The 25,287-nt window shown below is 33.5% G+C and overlaps 1 protein-coding gene across 2 annotated transcripts in view; it reads left to right on the forward strand.

The window, feature by feature from the left end:
- LOC114337497 (facilitated trehalose transporter Tret1) overlaps nucleotides 1–25,287 on the forward strand; it is a 283,346-nt gene that overhangs the window by 104,300 nt on the left and 153,759 nt on the right. The gene's annotated exons all lie outside the window — the stretch shown is intronic.

A 25,287-nucleotide genomic window follows, 5' to 3' on the forward strand; every position in this document is an offset into this window, starting at 1 on the left:
TGCACATTTTTTCTAAAGACACAATCCTTGTTAGTCATATCAATCGTATTGCTTTTAATTTTATAAATGGCCTTACACAAAATCAAGGATTTACACACTACATAGTACTTACTGCGTTTCTTCAGGTTCTTAGCCAGTCCTATTTGGAAATATGGTGGGAAATATACTATCAGCATTGATTACAATCAGGGGTACCCAGCACATTACCATTTTGTAAAAATTAAACATCGTACAAGCAATATATTTCAATTATAAAAACGAAAAACAAACACCACGTGTGAATTTTTGCGTTGTTTGGAACCCTTTCCACAATAGCCAACATTGATTTGATGTCACGACTATCACGGTCCATTTGTAGAAGCATGGTTTCCCCTTGCAGCAGACTGTCAAATTTCCTCTTAGAGATTATTCAGCCTCTAGCACATAACACAACACAGAGGCGTGCGGTCCATGGAAGCGGGGGAAGCACCGCTCCCCTATTTATACTTCGATATAAGAAAATATATTATTAATTAATATTTAATAATCAAAAATTTTTCCCTACTCCAAGTAATCTAGATATATTATTACCTAGGCAATAGGCATTGAACAATATTAAAAATTAATCGCGTACGAACGAACTCAATATGCACACAATTCAACTAATCGGTCCACTCCTGACAGAAGCGCATCTCAAAATCGCCGCTTGTCATGCAGTTGTCCCGTTTAAAAATTGGTCAGGGTTCAATGACCGCACCCACTAGTCGCGCGAATTCTGGTACCTTGGGGAAGCGATCGTCCTATCGCCTTCCCGAAAGTGAGATGCTCCGACTGTTACTGCTGCTAAGAGGTGCTTATTAGGTATTACATACATTCGCTTAAAGAATATTTCGATTTAAATTTTTTGCAGAGATTTTTCCTTTTACTGATCTTTTATTTGACATTTTACAGAAGTCAAATGGTATTGCATTTTGTATAAGACAAAAATATTTGGGATAAAACTGAACATATGGAGTTTGAACATGAAAGAAAAATCATGAAGATTGATAATTTCGGAGACAGAGAGACAGAGAAAACAGAGGAAACAAAGAGACCTTTTGATAATATTCTACAACAAATTAATTCTAGCTTTCAAAATTTTAACAATTTAAAATTTGTAAAATTATATATAATCTTAATATTTCTAATTATAATTCATCAAAATTTCCCACAGAGGAATTTATTTCACTACGATTAAATAATGAAATTTTTTTGATATCCCAGCTTTGCATTCTCAGTGTCATTTATGAAACAACTGACATTAATGATAAAGAAATACCCAGAAATCTGGGATTTCTTTTTTCTTTATAACTACTACTGGTTTAAACAAGTCACTGTGTGAAGTGGTCAAGTTGTGTGAATTAGTACTACTAACTATCCCAGCCACAAGTGCATCGTGCATCAGTTGAACGAAGTTTTGCAGTATTAAGATGCATTAAAAGTTTCAAATTAAGAGTTTAAAAGAAATTCAACAAGCGAAGACAGACTTTGAAAGTTAGCCCTATTATCCATTGAAAAAGACTGCATTCAACAATTATCAGAAATTGATATGAGAATAGACCTCGAGTATAAATAAGTGTCATTTTAGTGAAAGTTGTGTGTTGTGGAAAATGCCTCGGAGTTTATTTTTTTTTAAATAGGATTCTTCTTAAGAAAACCAAGCCCGGCGCGAGGACTCAAGGCCCGAGCTAGTAATACAGATCAATGATAGGTCACTAGTCACTAGAAATAGCGGGAATAGAGTGCCTCACGCATTTATCAGGGTAGGATTTAGTGCGTGAGTCCTTGTACCCAGGACGTCTCACATAAGCACTTTGCTGATAGAGAGCCCCTGCGCATCAGAGTGTTATCAGGTGGGAAGTGGCTCGACCCTCGACCCTTAAGAAAATATTTTTGTATCCTTATTGAATCGCTTCCCCTTTCGAAAAAGTCACCGCACGCCACTGACACAACATCCTTTATCAAAAACTCACAGTATTTCAAAAACAGCAGAAATATATTATACCTAATTCCAAAAATACGCCAGTCAGTTTTGAGAGTAAAAGTCTTTTCGCCAATATATCACTGGAGAAACCTTTAAAAATAATAAGAGCCAAACTAGAAAGATATTATACATTGACAACAAAAACCAAACTAAATGTATCCATCATGGAGCTATCATGCCATCATGGAGCTAATGCACAAATAATACTACTTATTTTGAACTACACAATGACTTTTATAAGCAAAGTTTCGGATTATTTCTGATATATTTATTCATGGATGATTTCGAACACAACACAGTACACAAACTAGACAAACAACCCATAGTATGATAGAGATATGTAGATGATGTGCTATTCATTTGGCCCCTCGGACCAAAAACATTGAACAAATTTCTGATAGACATCAACAATAAAGAAGAATCCATCAAATTCACCATGTAACAGGAGAACAATAATACATTTTCTTTTCTGGATGTGCTAATCATAAAATAATAAGATACAGGATATTATAATATAACCAAGTTTAAATAAAATCAACCCACACCAACACATAGTTAAAATTTCACTCCAATCACAACATAAACATCACGAAAGGAATTATCAAATGCATATATGATAGAGGTAAAGGTTTTGACCAAAAATGACTACCTGTTTTGACTAGATTAATAATAAGGAATTCCAGAATATTGAAGAAAATAAACAATAAAATAGCACAAACACTCCAGACTCGCCCACAAGAAGGAATTCAAAGATGACAACAATACCATTTATGTAAAGGGATTATCAGAAAAATTGAAAAGGATAGGAACTATGTACAACATCACAACGTTCAAAACAAACAACACTCTGAGACCCATCCTGTCCAAAACCAAACCCAACAACACACAAGAAAGATTTAAAAACTGCATCTACAAAATACCCTGTGCATGCAACAGTTTCTTCATGGGAGAAACTGCAAGACAACTAAATGTCAGGATAAATGAGCATAATGCGTACATAAAGAACAGAGACTTCGAGAAATCCCAGACATGCAGACATGCCTGGGACAAGGAGCACAAAGTACAATGGAAATATGCATTAATAATCATGAAAGAAACAGAAATGGAAAAGAGAAAAGTGAAAGAAGCGACTCTCATCCTACTTAACGAAGAAAAATATGTTCCAAACCCATCAGCAGAATGCAGTAGGCGTTGGTTACCAATACTAAAAGAAGAAGTCAAAAACAAGAACATACCAATAATACCGAAATAAAGGAAGTAGAAGAGCAAACCATTGAAAAACTCATTGAAAGAACTATGGTTGTCAAACATAAAATTGACATTGATAATGGTAAGTCCCAACTTTTGACGGGAAACCGTCATGGAACAACTGCATAAAACAGTTAGGCTACAAGAGTGAATGGATTGTCCGGAAAAGACAAGGCTGTAAATCTGACTATTGCCCTTCAAGGAGATGCTGTGGATGAACTTCAGACCACAGGCGTAGGGGAAAGATGCTTTCGAACCGCGTAAGAAGATATTAAACATGTGATATTGTAACGGTATGAAAATCATTATCATTTTCGCTTCACCCTGTATTCTAAATTCGTTAAAATCATGTTTGGTTTCAGAGGAAGATGGATGGTATGCTGGAACAACTTTGTAACCGCCAATACTGTTTTCCATGGAACTACGTTCTAAATGTGCAAAATAATGTACTGCTGACTGTGGGGAATATTATGAGACTTAACTTGCCTGTTTTGGTAGTTTCAAAATCAGTCAGCCTTCAACTTTCGGCGTAACAACGTTGTATGTGTTAAAGTGGGTCATCTTTCGTGTCAAATTTTCTGCATATGTTTTGTAAATCAACGTTTTCAATCGTGTAATTTTTCATTTCGAGCTAAAATGGATGTTAGTATAACCAATTCAGTGATTACCCAAATTAATAGAGACAAAAAACGTTTCTTAATTTCACGTGTACTTCATTTTTTATTTCTAAAACGTTTTAACTGCCTTACTTCCACACAACAACGTTTTAACCGACGGGGATTTAACACGTTGTTTTATTAAAATATCGCATATAAGTTCATAAATGCTTGATTTGTATAACCTAAGGTTATTTTTGTTGATATTAATGTTATGCATCGTCTAGTCTATCATATTACGCTCATAAATATTTTTTTCAAAATAATCAATTATAAAGTGTTTTTTCAATTTGTCAACAAAATGTGATTTGGCGTTTACAACGTTGTTCCAGCATAGCATTCGATTGTTGAATTCTCACATGAATCTATCGCTTGGTAAATCGAAAACGTAATTCGTTCTCGTATTCTCATGGATATTCATATTTCTTTTATCTGAGGGACCTCGATATGTTTATATTAATTTGTATCGACAAAAGAATCAAAGCCGTAAATTCTTCAATATTGTGTTTCTGGCGACCGAAATATATTTTTTTTTGAGCTGGTTTGTTTATGTTGGGCATTATTTTGCAGATATAAGGGTTCTGAGTTGAGTAACGGGTCCAGATGTTGTTTGAGCTGAATTAGCATTTTACATGGGAGAGTTTTGTCCAAGGTGACGCAAAACCCATAATGTTGGTAAATCTTTGATTCGCTGAAAATATCGATGGCATTGAAAAGGGGTTTGACCGAGAATGCAGTTTGTTTTTTTTTATTGGTCGATGAGAAAGAGGAAGGATTAAACTTTTCTTTAATTGGTTGATCGAGAAATATCGGTAGGAAGTGGGATGTTTTTTTAGAAGAGGATGTTTCTGAGAGATTGAGTCGTTTTAGATTGGTAGATTAATTCTAGTTTTGACATCCAAGCAGAGAAATGAGTTCCGAAGAGTCAAGAGTAGAAATCTGGTGTTCTTTCCGTCAGCAGTGTTTTTTGCCTTGCTGGCGGAGATAAATGTTTAACAATAGTTTGATGGAGATAGTTAATATTTAAGACAGTTCAGTTTTAGTTCCAGAGCCGAAGTAGGCTCAAGTGGCCGCTGTATCTATGGTCGTATAGAGTGTAAATTCTCGGCCGCATTTTATGTTTCTCATAATGAATTAAACTTATCCAAATTTGGTATTTTTTTGTCGAAATGTTTTCGTTTCTTTCAATTAAGTTTAATCAATAATAATAATTATAATAATAGTACCTATCCAAGTGTTGTGTCATCTACTGCGCAGATAGCGCGATGTAGAGTAGATGTCTCAGCCTGCATCTGAAAATAAGTTCTTAAGGTATCCAAGTGTTGAATACAATAAACGAACAAGGGAATTTCATCTCTAATGTGCCGTGACAGCAAATGTTCCGTGACATCAAGGAGAATGTTTAACACCTTAACTGCCGCATGGACTATGGAACACCCACGGATAAAGAAAACAACAAGGTACTTGCGCTATTTTTAATTGTTGAACTCTTACGTGTTCTCGCAAATTAATAAAATGATTAAGGACTTTTTTTTCTTGATAACAACTTTGCTAAATTTTTATTTGTTTTCAATAAAGTGAGAATTATGTTTAATTATTAGATTTTCTTTACCAATCTCTATCCTTCTTATAAAGTAACTATGCATGAGAGTAGCTACGGTAAGTACAAAAAATATTTCAGCAGCCGGCCTTCTTAGTTTTTCATTTTTTTTTTACAAGTAAACACATATTATATCTTCTTTTTTTAATTATGGCGCCCCCGAGCATTTGACATTCTATCATATTTAAAATCTATGAAGAATCCACCCCTAGGTCTCTGAAGACTTAGAGCTACCGAGTTACTTCGAAAAGTTACGTAAAGCATTTAGTATATTTGTTTAATTTGTCATAATGACAAATTAAACAAAACATAGAAATATACTAAATGCTATACGAGAACATACTTTGGTAAATGAAATATTTTCAAATTTTAGTTGTTTTGAACACTGTTTATAATCCCTAAAATCTGACTCTTTCATATGAATTATTTGAAAGGGTTTTTTTGTTAATTTGTTTCAGTTCCCTTATAAAGTCAAGAGGTGAGAAAAATTCTGTTTTAGATATGTGCCTTTCAATTTGGCTATGAATATGGTCTACCTCCTGTACAGCACCGTGTCCAGGAATGGAATACTGTGTTAAAACCTCCAGTTCTGGACGATTTTTAAGTACATCTAGAACACAAAAAGAAATGTGGGAGTTTCGATTTTGGGGGACGCAGTTGTCACTCCAAGTGATAGGTTGTCTAAGATGATTTTCTTCTTAAACCTTTTCTATAATTTTTCTGTACGCACTGGTTAGGCAGTTTCCACTTCGTCCCTGGAGAGTTTCTATCCATATTGCACAATATGCTTTACTTGTTGTGGATAAATGGCCTGTTAAATTGTACATAGTAAGTTTTGGTAAATAAAATTAATTACCAAAAGAAGATCTTGGGTAAGTTATTACATTTTCCAAGTCAAAACATAAAACTGGAATGTCACTTTTCTTATCATTTTGTTTTTATTTTCGCATGGCTTCCTTTTCTTTAGTATGTTTTTCCATAGATTCAGCTTCAGTATTATTGAGTCTATAAAATCCTTAAAATATTAGTCATAATTTTAGGTAATTGATAGGTATGGTATGTTAAACAGTAAATGGTTAAGTTCAATTAGTTACCACTATAAACTGCCCAGATTAACCGATAATAGTATAAAAGGCCCGGTTTCAGGTAAAATTTATTTTAGGCTTTATTATGGGAGTACCGTCTAGTCAGTGTTAATTGCAAAAGACCAATTCTGTCTACCTCGGTGGCTTATCGATCCGGGTGGATCTTAACAATGGGCCAGGTCAGATAAATTTAATAATATTTACGACCGCACTAATTGAACTCAAACCATTTACTGTTGAACAAACCATACTTACCAATTTTTAATAGGTTTGTTCTAGCAAACAGTCAAACTAGTCAGAAACCGTCAGCAAACAGTTGGTCAGTGAGAGAACATAATACGGTCACCAGTGCTATCCCCTCTACTCGCGCTGGTCTGCTATTCGCTGATGGTTTCAAACCGTTTGAAACTGATGCTAGAACAAACCTAATATTAAAGTTTTTCTATTCATGGTAGTTTGAACAAATTTGCACCCAATTTTTATATTTACACATGCAATCAATTTAAGATTATAATACACGCAGAAATCATTTCATTAATACTATAACAACGGAGTAACTACTGTTTGGGAATTACAAAGTGCTAAGTGTATTTAGATACAATTCTGTTAAATTAAACTGACGAGCAATCGCTGCACATAGAACTCTGCCATTCTTCTAAAATATTTGCCCGTGGTTAGATGGAGCTAAGGTTTATTAAATTCGATAAAAAAGAACACTTAGAACCTTATTAGGCTAAAACTTACAATTTGAAAAAAAAAAAGGTGCAGTTAGAACTTTGTTGTAAGTGGACGATGTTACATACTATTTTTTTTGCCTTTGTTATCCATAGGTGTGCTATATTAAATAGCGCCTATTCCTGGTGTTACAAAAATGTCGCCCACCGTGAAGGCTTTGGCATTTGACGTGTTAATGGCTACATAAATTTTGCACTTGTTTAGGATTGCTACAAAGTGGCTCCCATTCGTGGGACTGTTATAATATGGTCACGAACACTTCGAGCATATCTACCAGTCACAGCTCAAAAATTGAAGACAAAAGCAATATAAGACTCTTCAATAATATGATGTAAATATTGCTAGTGCGATATGCTTATCCAACTGCTCCTGAAAAGTTTGGAAAAGTTGCCTGTTGTTCAAACATTTATTATTGATGGTTTGATTTTTATAAATAAATCACAATAAACCATGTGTTTGTTTAGTTATACTACTGTTTTAAATTTTGCAAGCTCTTATGAAAAATGTCGGCGCGACGTCCATGGTAAAGGGGCAAAGCCAAATACTGCTTTCTGATTGGCTGACCGGTTCTACACCTATTTTACGTTTGTCGATGCATTCTCGTATAATGACTGATGTTAAAGAACTTACTCAACCAAGAAATTACATCAGCCCAAGTCACAAGTCACAGCCTACAATATTTAAAAATTTAGTGCCACATTTTAAAATACAATAACATATTAAATTATTAAGACAAATACATAATAAAAATTAAAAAAAACTTAAGTCCTTTATAAGAGGTACCTATATTTGTAAAAATAAAATAAAAATTCCATTTTTTTTCAGTTGCAATGCGAAGGCAAAACCGTCTTATTTTTCACTTAGAACAGGGAGCGCAGACGAGCTAGCAATCTAAATCGACGATTTTCGACTCTTTTTGGAGTCATTATCAGTGAGGCGTACTAGGCGTAGGTCTGCTGCTCTCTGCCCGAAGTGACAAAATCACGAAAGTTTCCCCCCGCATTGCAACTGACGTTTATGAAGTAGGTGACTAGCGTCATCTGGCAACTGAAAGGCAAAGTTTTCAACCTAATATAAACATTAATAATATTGAAAAATATTAAAAATATTACTAAAAGATTTTTAATTGAAAACTTATTGGTCCATTTCCCTGGTAACACCTCCATGGCTTCTAAAAATTGTAAGCCAGATGGATGCTGAAGCGAAGAAGACAAGAGGGAATTTACAAACTTACAATTCAAGACCCCGTCTGTTCAGCTGGTAAATTCCAACGGAAAATGGACCTAGTTGCCAAAAGGAGTAAAGACTAATATAAAAATAAAAAGATTATTGGTAGTGGAAGTAAAACTAGAAAATACAAATATAACCAGCATAATCGTAGCATATGGGCCAAATGATAATGCCAAAAAAGAGGAAAAAGAGGAATTCTTTGAAATATTACAAGCAGAGATGGATAACGAAGGAGAAAACATTATATTAATGGGAGACCTAAATGGTAGAGTGGGAAGAGACAATAAAGGGATTGAACGATACCTAGGGCAACATGGAGAAGAAATGAATAATGATAACAGAAACAGAATCATAGACTAGACCTATGTATAGCAAATGATATGGTTATAACGAATTCAAAATTTATGCACAAAGACATACACAAATATACTAGAGAAATCCCATCGAGAAAAGAAAAATCCATAATAGACTATTTCCTCATAAAAAGAAAAGACCTAAAGATGATAAAAGACGTAAAGGTAAAAAGAGAGGCTGAAATAAGCAGTGACCATTACTTGCTCATAATGGAACTAAGGGTGCACACACATAACACAACAGAAAAAAGAAAGGAGATAACTAAAGAAAAAATAAAAAGCTACAAATTAAGAGAAATAGATAGTAAAGAGGAATACCAGACGAAGTTAACCAAACAGTTCGAGACTATAAAGGCAATTAACATAGGAATAGAAAATAAATGGAAGCAATTTAAGGAAATCATATTGAAAACAGCAAAAGAAGTATGCGGAACAACTAAAATCACAAACATATATTCGAAGAAAAGTAAATGGTGGACAGCAGAAATACAACGTAAAGTGAAAGAAAAGAAAAAAGTATGGAAAAAGTATCTAAAAACCAAATCGGAGAACGATTACGAAAAATACAAAATGGCCAGAAACGACATTAAACAAGAAATTAAAACGGCAAAAAAGAAGTCTTGGGAAGATTTTGGACACAAAATGAATGAAAACTATTTTAATAACCAGAAATTGTTCTATGGTACATTGAAACAGCTAAGACAAAAGAAATCACATAGATTAAGAAATATAAGAGATAAAGAAGGAAATATATTAACTACAGAAAGAGAAATAATGCAAAGATGGAAGCAGTATTTTGAAGAACTAACAGAATGGAAACAATATCAACAAGAAAGAGAGGAAGACATGATCGAAAATACAAAGGAAATGCAACAAATAACAAAAGAGGAAATTGCAGAAGCCATTGACAAATTAAAATTGGGAAAATCTCCAGGCCAAGATGAAATCACAGCTGAAATGTTAAAGTACATGAGTGAAAATTCAAAAGAAAAATTCCGAGAATTACTAAATGAAATAATCACAGCAAAGGAAATACCATCTGATTGGAAAACAGATATAATAATACCACTGTTTAAGAAGGGAGACGCAAGAAATTGCGAAAATTATAGGGGTATTACATTGACAAGCATTTCTGCCAAAATATTCAATAGAATCATTGAAAAAAGGCTAAGGGAAAAACTAGAAATAAAATTAGAAGAATTCCAGCATGGCTTTACAAAAGGAAGGAGTACCCAAGATCTGATTTTCATATTGAGACAAATAGGAGAAAAACTATTGATGAAAGGCAAAGAGATACATATATGCTTTATTGATCTGAAAAAAGCTTTTGATAGAATAAGAAGGGAAGATATATGGAAATGTTTAAAGAAAAACGGAATAGAAGAGGATATGATAGAAATAATTAAAGCCTTGTATAAAAATAATAAAATAAAAATAAGGACGCACAATCAAGAATCTGATGAAATCCAGGCAAATATAGGACTAAAACAAGGCTGCGTACTAAGTCCATTACTTTTCTCAATGGTACTAGATGACGCAATAAAGCAATGCAAGGAGAAATCCAAAGACATGATATTGGGAAAATGAAAAATGAACAATGTACAAATACAAGAATTACTATTTGCAGATGATATGGTATTGTTAGCTGACACGGAAGAGAAACTGCAACAAATAATAAACACTTATATAAAAGAACTAAGAAAAATGAACATGGAAATAAACACCGGTAAAAGTAAATCAATGGTTATGGCAACTACAAAAAAAGTGATAAAAATTAATGTAGAAGGACAAGTGTGGAACAAGTAAACAGCTACAACTACTTAGGTACAATTATTGAAGAAGATGGTAAAATAGACAAAGAAATAAACAATAAAATAGAAAAAGCAGGGACAATTTATAATACATTAAAAAATACGTTCTTTGGAAAGAAAGAGGTACCCAAAGAAGTCAAAACACAAGTGTACCAAAAAGTGGTTCGACCATCAATCATCTATGGGAGTGAGTCGTGGACGCTAACAAAGAACAACAAAAGAAAAATCAAAGCTACAGAGATGAGATTCTTGAGAAAAATAGAAGGGGTCACACGAAGAGACAAAATAAGAAATGACACAATAACTCAAGCTCTAAAGATAAAACCCATAGAGACAATTATAGGGGAACGACAGTTAGGATGGTTGGGACACATCCATAGACTAAACGACACGAGAATAACGAAAAAAGTATATGAAGTTCAGAGTAGGAGTATATGAAGGAAAAATAAAGTAGGTCGCCCAAGAATGAGATGGGAAGAACAAGTTAGACAAGAAGCAGAGAAGAAAGGACTGCAATGGAGTATGGCAAAAAAATTAGCTCAAAATAGAACAGCATGGAAAAGATGTATCAAAGAAGCACCACAAGATTAAAACATATGGACACAAAGATGGGTCAAATAAGTAACTTATAATCATTAAAACTGTATTGTTAAAATAAGTATTGTATAATAATTATTAAAATATATTGAAATGTAGATATTGAACTAGTTGTAAACAGCCCAACACCGAAAGGTACGAATGGGCTTAATTGATTAAATAAAATAAATAAAATAAACATAAAATAAAAATTACATTTTTATTCAGTTGCAATGTCGTGAATTGTAAGTTTTTGAATTCCATCTTGACTTCTTCGCTTCAGCATCCATCTGGCTTGCAATTTTTTGAAGCCATGGAGGTGTTACCAGGAAATGGACCAATAAGTTTTCAATTAAAGATCTTTTAGTAATATTTTTAATATTTTTTAATATTATTAATGTTTATATTAGGTTGAAAACTTTGCCTTTCAGTTGCCAGATGACGCTAGTTACCTACTCCATAAACGTCAGTTGCAATGCGGGGGGAAGCTTTCGTGATTTTGTCACTTCGGGCAGAGAGCAGCAGACCTACGCCTCACTGATGATGACTCCAAAAAGAGTCGAAAATCGTCGATTTAGAGTGCTAGCTGGTCTGCGCTCCCTGTTCTAAGTGAAAAATAAGACGGTTTTGCCTTCGCATTGCAACTGAATAAAAATGGAATTTTTATATTATTTTTATATTTGTCTTTACTCCTTTGAGTAACTAGGTCCATTTTCCGTTGGAATTTACCAGCTGAACAGACAGGGTCGTGAATTGTAAGTTTTTGAATTCCCTCTTGTCTTCTTCTCTTCAGCATCCATCTGGCTTGCAATTTTTAGAAGCCATGGGGGTGTTACCAGTAGTGTTGCCCCAAATCGGTCTTGGTCTTACAGTCTTGGTCTTGTTCTTGCGTCTTCGCAAGACCAAGACCAAGACCGCCTAATTTTAGCAAGACCAAGACCAAGACTTACCGTGCAAGACTTGAGCAAGAACAAGACTAAGCCTGCGAGACTTTTGCGTCTTGCAGTTAGAACTGAGAGTCGTTTTAGGGAGTATATAAGTTCGGCTATATTCTTAGATACTTTATGAGAAACAAAACAATTGTAACAAAAATCTTGGAAATTGGACTTATGCGCATTACGAACAATACCATAAACATACATAGCGAATCAAAATATCCATTAAAAGAACACTCGACACATTTGACATGTACTCAGAGGTCATTATTATAATGTAAAAACAAAATTTCTTAGTACATTTTTCTCAGCAGCCGACTTCTTTGCTCTGAAATTAATTGTCCTGGTTTTGATATCTTCATATCAAACTCTTGGTCCTTGGTCTTCTAATCATATTCATATAACACAACATTCCTGCTTTGCGACGCCTACAGTAATATCGAATATCGTTTCCAAACTTTTTAAAAATATGTCACCTTAGCACTTATATAAATTTACATAAATAATTTTTTCATTATTAGTTTTCTAGGAATCTAAATACCAGAAATTTTATCAGTATACATTATTATAGTAAGACTATTATGTATTGTTTTTGCTGACTGTGTCCTGTGTTATGAGGTCACTCGCCTAAATAAAATTTGCCGAAATAGCGCGGCTATTATATTAATTAAGTATCATAACCAGACAAAAGTATAGAGATAGTGCCGGATATCGTGTAAACATAATACCGAAATATTAGTTTAACGATATACACTTCTCCAAGAAATTACCGCAGCACTTTAAAAACGGGTCATTTTTAATGTCTCAAATTTTCTCAACCTGTCTTATTCTTTATAAATATCGCAGTAATAATAGATATTTTTGCTAGACAGGTCAATGGTCAATTATTGTCAATGTATACCGGGTGTACCAATCAAACTGTGTTTTTCTCACTCTGTGGAATATTCTAGCATTATGCTAACTTATTATTCTAGCATGCAATAGCATACTGAAATTAAAGCTCAATTATAGCCTCACATTTTCTTAACATTATGTTTTTTTATTCATTCACTTATATTGGATAATAAAAAAGTTAGGTACTTTTTTAACTAGCCATGTTTTTCATCAATACAGAATGTTTTTAAATAAGTATGGCAAACTTTAATGGGTAATTCTGCACGAAAAAGTAATGACAGTTTGCTTCATAAAAGTTTACTTTATAAATGCTTTGTTTACCAATTAGTGGGGGGTTGAAATTTTTCTTACAAACTGACGATTTATTTATTGTTTTAAGACCGGTTGAGATACGCAAATGAAATTTTGTGGGTTTTAAGGTGTAGTTTTAACTTTAGTTAGTTAGAACATAGGCAGGGATCACTTAGATCGTGGGTTCAAACTCCACCCGGTGTCAGTTGTTTAGATATTTATTAATTTGGCTAGTCTTTACTATGGCTATGATATTCAAGCTTAAAATGTACCTCTTTGTTACGTTGTTCTAAGATATGCAATAGGCTAATGGGCAACTGCGAGACTTGCAAGACTCTTGCTGCAAGACCAAGACCAAGACTAAGACCGGGAGCGCAATACCAAGACCAAGACCAAGACCAGGTGTACAAGCGCAAGACCAAGACCAAGACTGTCTAAGTCTCGGCTTGGTCTTGCATTTGGGCAACACTAGTTACCAGGGAAATGGACCAATAAGTTTTCAACTAAAAATCTTTTAGTAATATTTTTAATATTTTTCAATATTATTAATGTTTATATTAGGTTGAAAACTTTGCCTTTTTGGGTATATTTGTATTTAAAATCCTTTAAAGGGCTACATCACAGAATGTTTTCAAACTGAAAAGTTCATCATCAGTGCTTTTTACATGCTTAAGCCACAAGGATATGTGGGTGAAAACCCTTTAAAACAAAAAAAATTACAAAATGTTAACATTATTAGGTACTTATGTTAAAAAGAAAGTGATGTTTAAAATATTCCTGGATATATGTAACATCAATCATCACAGGATTTTCTACGACACGTGGGTTGCTTTGTCTGGAGGATGTATCTTCACATTACGGACAGTAACTAGAAACTGTATACATAATATAATATATGTTGTGATTTGAGTGATAATTTTAGTGTCCCTCTGGGTTGAGTGCGTTGGTTTTCTGTAGGTAGACTTTAGTTATTTATTTGGTATACACCTTTGCGATTAACATATCTAGAAATGGTAGTGAGTTCTTGTTTTCCTTTTCCACGACGAATGTAATTAATTCATCTTTACAGTTAATGTCCATCAAAAAATTATTCAGTGCTTCTGGTCCATCGGGCTAAATGGAGAACACATCATCTACAAATCTCCAACCTATTGTGGATTTTGATCATGATACAATAACTGGGTTATTGTATCATGGGTTTTGATTATGCTTGTATAAAATATGTTACTAAAATATGATTTCATGAATGTATTTGCTAATAATGGAGACAATTATTAAAAGCATAACGGCTAATCCAAAATCTTGTTATAGGTGGTATCAGCGCATGATAATAAATATACAATATGCATAATAATAAAAAAAGATGTTAAGAAAAAAGTAAGTTCCAGAAATAATATCACACGCAAACTAACTAATATAAAATGGGGAGCACAACCACACACTTTCCGCACTTCTACCTAAGCATTATGTTTTTCGGCCGCAGAGTTTGGAGTACCAGTGTGGACACGCTCTGCTTACGTAGACGTAGCTCTAAATGAAACGGTTCGTATGATATCGGGTTTCCTGAAACTGACACCTATCGAAGAGGTCTACTCCATAGTTGGAATCGCTCCACCACCTATCAGAAGACAGGTCTCGCCAGAGGTAGAAAAAAAGAAGCAGGAGACGGATCGACACCTTGCACCACCACCAGATTCAGTCTACAAGTAAAATAAGATCTTGGAAAAGCTGTCTGAAAAAATCAAGATCCAAAGACCTTCTTCTTTAAGTTCCATCTTCTATCGAAGGTTATAAATCATCATGGCAATGCGGACCCTGTTGACTGCCGCTCTAAATAGCTCTGCACTACTTCATTCGAACAATTCCCTTAAGTTCTTAAGCCAGGATGTTCTTCGTCTTCCCACACTTCATCTAAAGACCAAAGGAGGACAATACCTGCAACTGTGGTGCAGTTCAGACTAGTCACCATCTACTATCATCAACAGAGATGACAGAGACCTGCACAGAATAAGGCCTAATTTTAGAAAATGACAGGGCCATCTGCTTGGCCAACCATTGGAAGTACAGAATTTAAAGTTATTAGTGTTCCAGACAGGGAAAGTAAGAAAGTACCGCATAATTTTATTGCGCAACTCATCGTCGGTTTATTTTTGTATACTTTAAAAGTCTACTCAAGAACGCGTCCCTTATTATTGGTAGTAAAAACTACCCTTCGACCCGACCAGAAAAACCTTGAGTTTACACAAAACCCTACCAGTATAACGACATTTTTCTTGAGCACCGTTGGTAAAACAATTCATAACAAATATCAAAGATGTCGAATACATGCGCGTGAAATTTACTAGCTGTTTTAATATCAATTCTATGTGTTTTGCTTAATATTGTAGATAAGATGATATCAAAAGTACCTAAATTTAAAACGAGACTAAGTAGACGAAGCAACGAAGCACTAAAAAGCCCAAAACCTAGGAATTTTGTGCAGTAAGATGAATCGTCATGCAACTTTTTGCATTCAATTCGAGAGATTGTCAGGCAACTTTGTAAACTAAATTGATCTCCGGTAAAAAATTTTGTGCATGAGAAAATGCATTTTCAAACTGCATCTCGAAAAGATGGAAAATGAAAAATTTAGAACTCTGGAAATATTGACAGTAATGAGTTAAATTTTTATATTTGGGGGTTTTGGAGGTTAGTGAACACAAATTTCATGACGGCGATGGTCTCCGAGGTACCTGGTGCCCAGGGTGGAGCTCGTCGCCTGGGACGGTCGAATAATTCGCGAAATGAAGATTGGATCGAAAAACTGAAAAATACGCGTTTAATATTTTTCAAAAATCTATCGAATGACACTAAAGACGACCCCCCACTCCATACCCTGGAGATGGGGTAAGGGTAACTTTGAAATCTTAAACGGAAACGCCCATTTGTGATTACAGATTTGGATTGTTTACTTAAAAATAAACAAATTTTATTCGAGAAAGTTTTTCGAATTGTGGATAGATGGCGCTATAATCGGAAAAAACGATTTATCGTGATACCATAGGTAAATTATAGAAACGGTCTAATATCTCGAGAAATACACTTCCAAATAAAAGACCAAAAAATACGTATTTAATATTTTTCAAGAACCTATCGAATAACATCAAACACGACTCTCCACTCCACCCCCTGGAGGTGGGGTGGGGGTTAACTTTAAAATCTTAAATGGGAATCCCCATGTTTTATTGCAGATTTGTAATCCTCATGAAAAAGTAAGTAATATTTATTCGAAACATTTTTTAGAATTGTTACTAGATGGGGCTAATAAATAGTGTTTTTCCAATTATAGCGCCATCTATCCATAATTCGAAAAAATGTCTCGAATAAAAGTTACTTATTTTTACGTAAGGAATCCAAATCTGCAATAAAAAATGGGGGCTGCTATTTAAGATTTTAAAGTTACACCCCTCCCCATGGGCGTCCGCAGAATCAAAACTAGGGGGGGGGGGCAGATTTGAGAAATAAAAAAATTGGTTAGAGAAGCAATAATAAATATAGACGTAAATTTTGAGAGTCTTCACTGAGAGGGGAGAGAGAAAAGAGGTTCCCTCAGAAAAGTTTTGAAAATAACGTTTTTGGATTATAACTCAACAAAATTATAACTCAACGCCTTCATACAAAAATGAATCAAACTAAATATAATTTAAATATTTAGAAACTTTTTTAATGCCTTTTACAAAAACGTGATGTAAATTTAACAAATTTATTTCCTCCTAGATAAGCCTAGATAAGCCTTCGATTTGTGAAGCTGGATAAATTGTCTGGTCCTAAACACTATTATTTAAACAAATATTTACGCGGATCAATTGTAAATTAAGTATTTTCTATGGGAAATAAGCCACAATTTTACTAAAAAATGAATTTATTAACGTTTCGAAGCCCAAATCGGGTTTCGTTGTCAAAATACAAAATACTATTAAAATAAACAAAAATGTTGTTGCTAAGTAAAAAAATTCTTCTAATAATTTATTTAATCTGACTCATTTATATTGGGAATTCAGACGTATATTATACATTTTAAAGTAGAAGACTTTAAAATGATATCGCTAATATTTATGAGTTGCGTTCCTGGGACGACTTTACTAAAAGATAGTTCATTCGATTACATGAAATCAATCCCAACTCAAGAATATCCGTCGCAAAAAAATCATAGCATGTGATATGTCTTTAAAAAGACAACCAAATGCAACGATGACAGTAAAATTCTCGCGTTAGAGATTCCATAGTAAAAATAAAAATGCCACAAGGAAATAGCTTCACAACAACATCAATTGTAAATTCTTGTAAAACTTTCTCTACAAACTTTTTTTTGGTAATATTTGTTTCCGATGAATGCTCATTGGAGCTAGCCCATTAAGGCGATCTTCGACCATAATACTCCGCAACCTTGTTTTTATTCTTCGAAAACTGCTGAACGACCTCTCAACTGTACACGTAGTGCAAGGCAATGTTACGAAAATTTCCAGCATTTTTTTTGTTAACGGATAAAAAGTAGTGGACGCTCGAACCAGTTCAAAAATTTCAAGGGTGTTGAAGTTGTCTAACTCATTATTAAGGCGTTTTTTACTCCAATGTTCTACCCATACTTCTAGCTCTGCATATATTCCATCTATTTCACAGTGGTTTAAGGATTGTCTCAGTTCTAATTTAAGGCAATTTAAATCCATTTTTGAAAAATGCTTGGGATGCAGAAGAGAAGGCTGGCGTATTTGCTTCGGAAAACCGTGTCTGTAGAGAAGATAATATGATAGAATCCAGATACCTAAGAATCATGGATCGCCTACAGTATTCACTAGGCGTATCATCTGGTTGATTGCTTCTATGCTGTTGCTTGTTTACAGTTCTAGGGGTAGATAATTCAAAACCGCATTCTTCGGCTATCTTATTGGCTTCATGCAATAAAGTGTTTGTTACGTTCTCTGGGCGTTAAAAGAATCTAAAATTCGTTGAATTGCATATTTGGACTTATTAGTTGTTCTTGGAAATACTTCCGGTTTGAGCTAAATGTATTCCCAGAACTCATAAGGCCATCAAAATATTTGGTTCTACGAATTCAGGGGTGGTTGCTGTCGCTTTCAGATTTAAAAAAATATTAGGTAAATAAAATAATAGCAGATTTCAAATTTTCATTAAAGTTTTGTTAAGTTTATGTGGTTTTTTCTTCCCAACTAGAATGTAGAAACAGAGTGGTTGCATTCAAAAACAAGATTAAGTTACAACTTCGTATTTTTCTATATTGCGTATTCACCAATTCTACACTCACCTCGACATCTCTAGGGGTCTCGACTCGAGGGTCGTGTTTTATGTTATTCGATAGGTTCTTAAAAAATATAACAGATGTTTTTTTGGTTTTTTTTATTTGGAAGTGTATTTCTCGAGATATTAGACCGTTTCTATAATTTACCTATGGTATCACGAAAAAATCGTTTTTTCCGATTATAGCGCCATCTATATACAATTCTAAAAACATGTCTCGAATAAGAGTTGCTTTTACGTGAGCAAACCAAATCTGCAATAACAAATGGGGTTTCTATTTAATATTTTAAAGTTACCCTCACCGCACCTGTAGCGGGTGGAGTGGGGTGGTCGTGTTTAGTGTCATTCGATAGATCTTTGAAAAATATTAAACACGTATTTTTCAATTTTTCGATCCAATCTTCATTTCGCGAATTATTCGATCGTCAAAACCCCCAAGTATAAAAATTGAACTCATTTCCGTCAATATTTCCTGAGTTCTAAATTTTTCATTTTACATCTCTTCGAGATGCACTTTAAAGATGCTTTTTCTCATGCACAAAAATTTTTGCCGGAGATCAATTTAGTTCACAAAATTGCCTGACACTCTCACAAATCGAATGCAAAAAGTTGCATGACCATTCATCTTACTGCACAAAATTCCTAAGTTTAATGCTTCATTGCTTTGTCTAAAGAATCAAAGCTGATAATTAATTTTTGGAGCCAAATCACACGTATAATAGTTTTGATTTGAAAATTATGAATTTGAATCTGAACATGCCATACTTTTTTCCGGGGTTGAATTTGCTTTGAAAAGATAATCAATGCAACAGGCTGTGACTTCATTACGGCTGATGTCTTGAAGCATCTACCGGAATGTGAAGTGAAAATATTACATTGATTGTGTAATGAAATTTGGCACACAGGCGTCTGGCCGGAAGATTGGAGAAAAACCATAATCATACCTCTACATAAGAAAGGTCCAACAAATAATTGTAACAACTCTAGACTACTAGCTCTAAAATAACACGCCAGTAAGGTGATCCTCTACACCCTGCACGTCGTCTAGAAAACTTCATAAGTTGGCAAATAGCACCTGAGAAGGCCGGGGATTTGGGAAGGGCAGAGGTACTAGATAACAAATCCTTAATGCAAGAAACATCATACAAAAAACCAGACAATATCAGATCCCGATATTTTTGTTTTGTTGATTATACAAAGTCCTTTGATAATGTTAAATGGGACAAACTATGGAACATACTGACGACAATGGGTGTACCTAAACACTTGACGACTCACAGTGGAGTGTAAAGATAACCTAGCATATATTCGAATGGATGAATTCCTATCTGATAAATGCACTTTGGAGAAGGGAGTCCGCCAATGATGCGCTTTATCTCCCTTATTATTTAACAACTATACAGTGGTCATAACGCTCAGAGTTTTGGAGGATTGGGAGGGAGGGTTAAACCTTGACGGTGTCAAGATACCTAACTTGTGTTTCGAAGACGACACCAACCCCCTACTCCAGAAGACATTGCTAACGTATTAAAGAAACTCGAGGTAGAAATTGCTAAGTTTGGACTCATAGTTAACTATAGAACAAAACCAAAATCAAGGCTATGGATCGCCAACAACACTTTCCTGAAACCCCAACTAATGCGAGATGCGAGGTAGTCCCCTCTATGATACATCTTGGAGCTCTAGTTAACAATACAGGCAGTTGTGAAACGAAATTCTTGCTAGTTGTATGCGAAGACGCATACAACTAGCAAGAGCAGCAATGGCCAAACAAAACGAAGTATGACGTGATCGTCACATTACCAATGCAAACAAGAAGAGTTTCTCAACCGTAGGAAAGAGTTTGACAAACTGTATTTTCCATATTTTACTACGTATGCGAGGCACGGTCAGGGAAATGGAACAAATACTCCAACCAAAGAAAACAAAAAGAATCTTTCAGAGCATAGTGCTGAATATTACAGTCTATGGATGGAGCAGAAATATAGACAATGACAACAACAATACGAAATAGAATAGTAACAGTTGAGATAGAATAGAAAAGAATATTGGACTTAGACCCGCCGGAAAGACGACGGAGAGGAAGGCTTGCTATGGAAAACTTACATAGGAAATACTATGATAAATAGAGATTTCAGAGAAGGTGACTGGGAGAACAGAGTGCTGTGGAGACCAAAACCTCGAACTCATAATAGGAAAAAGCCGAAAAAGAAGAATATAGTCCGGTGCATGATAAACAGCGCTATTATGAGTTTCCAAATCAAATATAAAGCCAATACTCCAGGGTAATAAGCTTGTTCCAAAGTGTTCCAAGACCATGTTCGGGACACTCAAAGATCCAGGTAGCTGACTACTTTTTTAGTTATTGTAGACCTATAGGAAGAAAACCTACCTGTTTCCTGCCTAGAATTCGCGTCCGTTTTTTAATTATTAACAATTTAGTGCAAAAATCGCGATTTTTTCGATTTTATTTGCACCCCTTTCAAAAGCTAAATAGTTGACATAAAATTACAAAATTTAATTTTTTAGAACATTAAAAACCTTCAAAATACCTGTTTTTGAAAGTTAAAAAGTTAATTTGTTGCTACGCAAACTGCAAAATAAGCGAAAATCGTTATTTGTTAATAACTTTTACTAAAACTACCTTAGAACTTTGGTGTTTCACCCAAAGTTGGGTATTGGGGAACTTAACAAACCCTCGAAATTTGAGACCGATCCATTAATTAGTTTAAGAGTTATTCTAATTGTTTATCCCAGAGACCTTTATTTTGCAATAACATAAGACGGAAAATAATGAAGGTAGGGCAATTCTGCTTATGCCAAATGAATGTAGAAAACTGATCAATAGCTATCAAAATGTACTAAAAAAGATAAAATATTATCTAATATAGTCAAAAATCCTAATGCCAAATTTGTGAAATGTTGTAGTTTATAAACATTTAGAATAACTTTAAAGATATTGTCCATAGAAAAAAATCATTTCACATATTAGAAAAGCTGGTATTTTACAAGAATTTTTAAAAATGTATTTTAATTGGTGGCTAGTCGTGGTAAGTGAAGGGAGAGCTGGGAGCCGACAAATGCACGAGTTCAAAAACTAAAAAAGGCAACTTAAAACTACTATCATTTTCTATATCTCGGGATCTACTGAATATATTTTGTTCGTTTTTTTTAATGTGTATGTAATTTTTCTGTACATTACAAATAATATGCAATTTCCCTAGACATTTATTAACTATTATACAGTCTAATTTGTTTAAACAATTTTTGAAAAAATAATTTTTTCCCAAAAATCCATGATTTTATTCATACTATCGTTATTAATCATAGAAAAAGTTAAGGTATACTTTAATAAATAAATTATCTTCAATAAATAATTATCTAATAAAAATCATTTATTTATTAAATTGTACTTTAACTTTTTCTATGATCATTAAAATAGATTAAAAAAAATAGATTTTTGTACAAAAAATATTTTTTTCAAGAATTGTTTACACAAATTAGACTGTTTATTAATTAATAAATTTATAAACAAATTACATATTTGTAATGTATGTAGAAATTACATACGAATTAAAAAAGAAAGATCAAAATCCATCGAGTTGATCCGGACATACAGAAAATTATATTCGTTTGAAATTGCTTTTTCGGTATTTTAACTCGGTGGATTTGTTGGTTCCCCCTCGTAATCGTTTGAATTACATTTTTGAAAAATCGTAGATGGTGCTGTAAAGGTACAATGGTTGTGCAAATTTTTTAAGAAAAAATACAAATCCCATTCTTTAAAATGACATTAATGAGATTCCTTAATTATTATAAACAAATTAGCTGTGAATTAAAAAAAAGCATATGGCTAAACTTGTCCCAAATGAACCCAGGCTAAATTTTTTATTTTAAAATTCGTGTTAAAATACTATCTTTTCGGATATATAAAAAGATTGTTTCCACCGACAACATTTTTAAAGTTATTCTAAATGTTTATAAACTACAAAAGTTCAAAAATTTGGCATTAGGATTTTTGACTATATTAATTATTTTCTTATATTTTTTTTTTACATTACTCACTCTTCTACTTTCATTTGGCATACTCAGAATTGCCATATCTTCATTATTTTCTGTCTTATCTTATTGCAAAATAAAGGCCTCTGGGATAAACAAATAGAATAACTCTTAAACTAATTAATGGATCGGTCTCAAATTTTGAAGGTTTGTTAAGTACGCCAATACTCAACTTTGGGTGAAACACTAAAGTTCTAAGGTAGTTTTAGTAAAAGTTATTAACAAATAACGATTTTCACTTATTTTGCAGTTTGCGTAGCAACAAATTAACTTTTTAACTTTCAAAAATCGGTATTTTGAAGGGTTTTCAATGTTCTAAAAATCCGAATTTTGTAATTTTATGTCAACTATTTAGCTTTTGAATGGAGTGCAAAAAATCGAAAAAATCGCGATTTTTGCACTTAATTGTTAATAATTAAAAAACGGACGCGAACTCTAGGCAGAAAACAGGTATGTTTTTTCCTATAGGTCTACAATAACTAAAAAAGTAGTCAGCTACCTGGATCTTTGTGTGTCCCGAGAAAATCCATACTCTGGACTAAAATGAGAATATATTTGGAGGAACCTCTAAACGTCAAAGTATCATCATATAATATGTTGTCGTCACCTAATAGAATTTTAAGGAATATATCGATAAGAAAGCAATTAAAATAATTTATTCTAATAAATAGTTAGAAACGTATTAATTGAAAACGGATTTTAGTCTCACGTAACAAGAAAAACCAAAATACCAACCCATATTTCTACCCAATCATTGAATCGAAGACTAAAAATCCCAAAGAGGAATAATGTTAAACAGCCTCTTGCATTATAATATAAGCTTTGATCGCGCCGGACATCCTGGATATACCCAGAGGGAAAACGCCTGCGCATTACAAAATTGAGTGTTCGCGGAGATCAAATCTTTCCCTCTGAACACCATCCGGATTTTTAATTCGGTGTTCGCGCAGTACACAAAAAAGATCCTGAACGTGTCCGGGATACGCTCTCGACGTTCGAGGATTTTGTTTCGGATTTTAAGTTCGCACAGGCGCACAAAATATTTGGGAAGAATTTCTTGACATTCTGTTCTTACTCCTTCCAATTCTTAACCTAAATTAAAATATTGTTTTGAAACAACTTGTAGATGTAGATTCTGGTTTTGAAATTATGTAAAGTGTTGTATCATTTAAATATTCTTGAAACAAATTTTAATATTTTTTATATTGAAGTTTTTTAAGTTGTTTTTGTCAATGTTTTCCATTTCGTATGTTTATAAATAAGTAGGTACCTTTTCTAGTATTATTCTCATTCGAAATTCGATAATTATCTATTACGGTAGTATGTATTACAATAAATTGTACTCCGTTTTTCTTAATTTCTTCTATCTAGATGAGCTTATAAGTATAAGTACCTACATATTCTTGTGGTTTATTTTTCAGTTTAATTTATGAGTTAAATTAATCTCTTATTGAATATAATGAAACATAAACAACACATCAAACTTATTCTGAAACTATTTCTTGTGTCTTGTTATATTTCATTATTTTTGTGGTGTAATAAACCACAACACAATGCCACAACCTATCAAATTCAATACATACATATCAAAATTGGAAATGATTGCTTTACTAAATTATTCCTTCCTTCAGATAATGTTCAACCCCCAGGAAGTTACAGGTAATTTTTATATCTAAAATAAATATCAACAATCTTTTACTCTCTACACAAAATGTAAGCCGGATTTCGGAGTGGAAATGGAAATACCATACACCAATAATAAAGAAAGACGCTAATCAAAATTCTAACTTCTAAGAAAGGCATTGAATTATTGAATAGAAAGTTAAAAGTTAATCCTTTGCCTGTTGCTTTTATTCTCTTTCTCTTTGTTGACGTTGGTATACAAATTTGTTGCATTTGCATTTTTTTTTACATTGATTTCGAAATAAGAAAGGGACAACAAAAGGCTTCCTAACCTTAATGTATGCAACCCGTCCCGTAATGTAATTACGAATCCGAAAATTGTTCACGGAGCGAACAATCCTGAGCATGTCCAGGATAAGTTTACGTTGACGCCTGCGCATTGGAAACTAATCCCGAACTTACTCTGAATACGTTCGAAATGTACAGCGCGAACACTGCTATAGATAGGTACATGCTTAACAAGAAGAAGAAATGCGGCATTCGATATAATACAAGAGTATTTACACAGTCGAACAAGGAGTGCTTGAATCGGTGGATTGAAGTCGCCTTAAAGACCAGTGGAAATTTCCACTAAACTTTTACAGTCTGTCTCTTGAAGGCAATATCTTTTATGTCGCTGTATTTCGTAAGATACATTTTCCGCAAGGTTAAAATGGCCTTTTTTTATTTCAAAGAAACTAACAATTGCTTATTGCTTTATAAATTATTATTCTATTTACGTTATTATTATTATTCTAGTATGAAAGTTAAATTTTTAATTATTTTTATTACGAACAGTTTCGTAAATGGATAAAATTGGATGTAATAATGTAATATAACACTGAAAATAAACAG

The sequence above is a fragment of the Diabrotica virgifera genome, chromosome 10 (genome assembly GCF_917563875.1).
Source record: "Diabrotica virgifera virgifera chromosome 10, PGI_DIABVI_V3a".
NCBI lineage: Eukaryota > Metazoa > Arthropoda > Insecta > Coleoptera > Chrysomelidae > Diabrotica > Diabrotica virgifera.